The sequence below is a fragment of the Ceratosolen solmsi genome, unplaced genomic scaffold (genome assembly GCF_000503995.2).
Source record: "Ceratosolen solmsi marchali unplaced genomic scaffold, CerSol_1.0 scaffold57, whole genome shotgun sequence".
Classification (NCBI taxonomy): Eukaryota; Metazoa; Arthropoda; class Insecta; order Hymenoptera; family Agaonidae; genus Ceratosolen; species Ceratosolen solmsi.
This window is the reverse complement of record NW_011948427.1, coordinates 4,792,009-4,798,242: the sequence shown is the minus strand read 5'-3', so window position 1 is coordinate 4,798,242 and position 6,234 is coordinate 4,792,009.

Here is a 6,234-nt window from a genome sequence, read left to right as displayed (position 1 = left end):
CATGTCTATGCTTTCACCTGTCAAACAAAAAACAAAAAAAACTCTTCAGTTTCAAAACTCCATTCTATCCGTATTTGGATTTCGTATATGTAAATAAAAGATCAATCGAAGATATTAATCGGTTCTCCATGGGTGTAAATATTAGGGCTAAAGTACGCGTAAATATTGTAAGATTGTTAATTCTAATTGATTTTCCAGGCACGATGCGCTTTAGCTAGCCTAGCTATTGTTAAATACTGTCACAACTCCAAATGAATCGAATTCTCAAGAATTGTGAAAGCGTCATTCACGCCCTTTTTAAATGCCCTGTTAAGTACTCGCATGTAAGTCACGCTATTTTAAACGAAAACATCCAATGTGTAAAAGCACATGCGTCCCTTTTCTTTCGCCTTTCATTCTTCGTTGGTCTCTAACTCAGTGCCTCTTCCAACCCCTTTTCGCACTTCCTTCCTCTCTCCCTTGTTCAATCCTCATCCCATCATATCGCCGACATCTCGTCTACATCTCGCCGTTGTATGTCAAAAGAATGCATTTTATCCTTTTCTTTTTATTTTATACTTCCAGTTTCACTATCTCATTGCTGTATAAGAAAGACTATATATACTTGCTTCACTCTCCGCATTCTATCAATTGGTTTATCGATTTAATTTTGCAATTACTTTCTCATTAATATATATTCCTTGAATGATCGTTTCTCGTCAACTTGATTATTCCTTTACCACTTTCCTTTTTTTTGTCTTTTATAAAAATGAATCTATTATTTGACTTTCCTCGCTCAACTTTCTCACTTTGTTTTTTTAATTTTATTAAATTTACGATTATTTTTATCCCTAAGGATATTTAAACCGAATGATTGTAAATTTAATTTTACGTTACAGTTTGAAAATTGATATTTACGATTTTAGCGCAACTACGATTTTTATCTATATTTTTTCATGTTTTAAATAGGATGGTAAAATATTCATAAAATAATTCATCGATATATGTATGTATGTATGTATGTATGTATGTATGTATGTATGTATGTATGCATATGTATCAATAACACAATTTAATATAGGCTCGACGTGATATCACTGTGAGCTGAAATTCAACGTCGGGAAAAATAATTGCTAATTCTTTTTGTACTAGTTTATCATGACTCAAGTATCCAGTAAAGTATTACAGTTTATTAAGTAAGCTACAAATTATTTGAATTGAAAATTAAGGACGACAAGAAATTACTAAGTATAAATTCTTTCTTGTGAGATAATTCACAATTGTATTAATAGCAGTTTTCCCTGTAAAATCGAATTAATCCTAGATATGTAAAATAAAATTTCATCCCTTACAACAAAGAAGATTAAAAGCAAATTTCATCTAATATTTGACAATCTCACTTATATATCTTACTTACTTATAAGTATTTATAATAATTCAAAAAAAAAAAAAAAAATATAGTTTTAAAATTGAAATGATCGAACCTTGTTGTATAATCGCCTTAATTATTGAGTCTTAAGACACATAGAAACATTCTTATTATCTAGTTAATTCACGTTACTCTTAACATTGCCAATCAGGATTGAACTCAAAGAAATAACTAATGGCAAGATAAAATCGATCTATGTTACAAAGAAAAATTTATATATGAAATTGATTCCTTGATCTTACTCTGTTAGTATAAATAAACTGATTAACTTTACTAATTAGTAGAACGATAGAAAGAATTATAATATAAAGAAGTTTATGTTTTTATTTTCTAGTTATATTATCATATTTTAACTGAATTTAGAAATGCTATTTAAAATACTTGGTCAACTTATAACTAAACATTCATATTTCGTATTTACATACTAAGTGAGATCAATTCATTTGTTCGGTGTAGTGAAATAATTCATTTATACATTGCTATAACAATTTCCTACTGTAACTATCGGATTTTATTATTGTATGTATGGAAAATATTAGGACCGATACATATTTACCGACTTCGTTAAACTTTGTCATACAATATAACAAAAACTTCGTATACAGCAATACCCAATTATTATAAATAATTTAAAAAAAAATTAATTTACAATTTGAAACATATTACTTATAAAAATATGGATTTTACAGCGGTTATTCGTATGACGTATACGCAATTAATAACTTAGTTAATAACAATAATAACTATATTGGTTAGAGAGCGTAAGAGAAATAGCAATTTACAAAAGTTAGTAATAAATTGTATAGAGAAAATAGGTTGCAGGATTTTGAAAACTTGTAAGTGTTCAGATTTCCAATGTAAAAAACAATCTCTTCACCAACGGAGTTGTAAGTTTCATCTGCACATCCGTTACTTCGATTGTTTGACGTATTCTCTTCGTTTTCTCTCTCTCTCTCTCTCTCTCGCCCTCTCTCTCTCTCTCTCTGGGTTTTGTTGCTTTTTATTTTTTAAACCGATAACACGACTGTTGCGGAAGTTTATACAGCCTATCTTGGATCTGGTCCGTTTAATTGGCACTCGGCCCATGAGCATTGCATCCAGACTGTTATCCGGACACTCACGTAGGTGAATTTCACTTAACTCTCTCTCTCTCTCTCTCTCTCTCTCTCTCTCTCTCTATATATATATATATATATATATATATCCTACAACATTCTCCTCCTTATTTTTTATTTTTCTTTATTCTTTTTTCTTACTCGAAATGTGTGGAGCAATTACTTTACGTAGAGCATGTATTTATTTTTTCTTTAACTAGCCACAGAGTTTCAATATATGTGCTCTTAGTTGTAACTTTTTTTTTATTAGACCGATAATCATGACCTCGCCCATCTGACCTTCTGTTTTTCTTACAAAAAATGTTAAAATACATAAACAAAAACGGAACAAATCCCAGTATTTACCGATTTCCCACTATTATATTTCCTTATTATTGTTCTTTTATAATTCAATTTTTTTTTAATTACTTTGAAAGTATATAAACACTTATATGCAAAATTAATCCTTCAATTTTCTGCTAAAATAAATTTCTTTAATTAGAAGACTGTACTGCAAGAGTTTTATTATCATAATAATATAAGTAAATTTATATATATATATATGAATTATTCATTTGATTCTTTAAAAATACCTTTTTATGTAAAAAGGGAAAGTATAGAATATTCTAATCCGAATAAATAGGAACAATTATTTCACTTGACTAGAAAATTTTCTGACGATTTGAAAGTGATTTAAAAGCTAAAAGATTTAATTTCAATAAAATTAAAATGACAAATAAGGAAATTAATGTTTTTATAAAATCTCTTTATTTACTTTTTTAATTTATTTATCTTGTTTACTTTTCGTAAGTAAAATACAAATATTTTTAATATAGAATTTGACGTATGATGCAAGATTAAAGAAATACGTTTATTGTTTTATTTACAATATATATATATATATATATATATATATATATATATATATATACACCAACGCAGACACAGGCACACACAGGCACACACACACGCACACACGCACGCGCGCGCGCGCGCACACACACACATACATATATATATATATATATATATATATATATATATATATTGTTTATGCATGAATTTTATAGATTTAATTTCAATAGCATGATTGTTAAAATATCAATGGATAAAGTTAAATTTGTCGTAAAAACATTTTTAAAACATACTTGTGATTAGGTTTTTAATTATAATTGTGAGCAGAATAAAAGTTACTTATATTTAAAAAAAAAGGATAATTCAACATGAAAATTTCTTTCTGGCTATAAAAAGAAAAAGAAAAAGAAAAAAAAATACTAATAGACATAATGTATACCTCATTTAAATTTCAATTTTTATATATTTTCATTTTTAGTTCATCTATGCTTTCTAAAATATAAAATGATAAAACGAGCAATCCAGCCTTTAAAATTCAGTATGCATTTATATAATTTATAATTTGAAATATTAACTGTCAATAAAAATCAAATATAAAACTCTTAAGAGGTCATATTATAATTGTTCTATCAAGGTTTAATAAAAATATCAGTACTTAATAAGCGTAGAAAAGAACTGAAATTTTTAATATCCAATAATTTAATAAATTGAATTTTTAACTATACGAGATAGTAGAAATATGCAAAGGTAATTTCAATTTAAGTATAGGACTGTGAAGTCATAGGGTATCATTGAACGCTTCAAGTGCGTGTTACACCAATTGTAGTGTTAAATAAAGGAAGGAGGGAGCGAGTGCAGATCTTTTATTGGAGTTAATTCGCCGTCAATTATGCAGTTATGCTGCCGAGTATAGAGACTGTAAGACTACTCAAGTTTAATAGTTCAATTGCCTTAATTTAGCTTAGCTATTCCCATTTATTACAAGCTCGAATTATTCACATGCATGAATTATTCGAGTTGATAAATACTGAAGAGAATGTGATAAAGAATTATTAATTTCCATTTAATACAATTATAAATGTATCTCCCGTCGCTTGACAACATTGTAGTTAGGATTTTTAATTTAGTCACAAATCTGAAATTTAAGACTGAAAAAAGATTATTATCGCTTATAAAAATGTTAATCGCTATTGAAATATGAAGGAGAAATCATTGTCGTAAGTAATGGAGGATTTTTTTTTTTTTTTTTTTTCTTATTATGTCTTGCTACGTTAATACGTTTGATAATAAATATGAAATAATTAATTAAATCATTAATATTTATTTATTATTGGTTATTATTATGATTTAATATAATGTTCAGTGTGTATTTAAACAGATAATTTTCTTACGATGGTTCTTACTAATAATAAAAGCAATAATAAAGTTACTTAAATAATAATATAAAAACTTATGTTAAAGCGTGTAATGATTTTAATTCTATTTCATTACGTTATTATAAATAATTATTCCACAAGTCACAGTTAAATAAACTTTAAATTATATAAATTTATGTATATAAGTGGCTATTATATTTAATAATCAAAGATCTTTAACATTTTTCGATAATGATATTTGAATTCCATTGTTTGCAAATTATGTTTCTAATATTCATGTAAAATCTAATTTCCGTTATAATTTACTATAATATATTAGATTTTTCATTCTTGAATTGTAAATTATTACATTAAAAAATTACGAATAATTGTTTCAAAATTTTTTAAATTTATATACTGACTTCAATTATTATAAACTTATAATGTAAGACATATTTTGAAAGCAATAATACGGAATTTTAATTGCAATTTGATATATATAAAATAACATACTAATCCAAAAGGTATTTTTATCATTTTTATTTTCTAATTATTATTTTCGAAATAGAAGGTTTGTCATTGAATCATTGCCAAAATATTGAAATAAGAACAATTCTATATCTTCGCTCATTTATTTAAAATTTCATAATTTATTATATTTACAATATAGATGTGGAATATATCAATTAGAATATTTACGATTTTTTTTTTAATAACTTTCTTATGAAGTTGTGTTATTATTAAAACGATTAATAATTAAATTTAAACATTACTAGTTCATCTATTTTTATAAAAAATATTTTTAGCAGCCGATTTCATGATTGTCACTGGTTTTAGAACAACTGTGAAAATATTTATAAATACAACATATAATCTAAATTTTAAAATAGACGAACTAAGTAAGATTGGTCGTATTAAAATGCTTCTAAAACGTCAGTGATCACTTAAATTCCCTCTTCACTTCCAAAACATGTTATTACACGCACGCGCACACAGTCATTTGATATATTAGCATTATTGAATAAAGTTTCGTTGAATATATTTAATAAATTTTATTCGTACAAAGAACCTAATTCATAAATGATTGAGAAACAGAAATCTCATGTGTAAAAATAATGAAATTTATGGCATTAAGTAGTCGATTCTACACATCAAAATTATGTAAATAACAACGGTAATATATATTTCATACGAATTTTACCTTTCCAGCATTTACATGTAATATAAATAATTCTTAATATTACGGTTGCCTACATTACGTAACGTTGTGTATGAATCTAATTAGAAATCTAATTATGAAACTAATTAGAAAAAATTATTGTTTTCAGAATAAAAAATTATTATATTTCGTCATCAGCTTGAAAGAAAGCTTGCATGAACACAACTTTTATTTATACCTAAAAGACATTTCCTCAGAGCAATAAGGTCTATTGACATCTGGTTTTAATAAATTTTTTATAAAAAAAAATTCATTCAAAGAATTTCTATCTTCGCTGTATTTTTTGGTGAAATGTATGGTTAA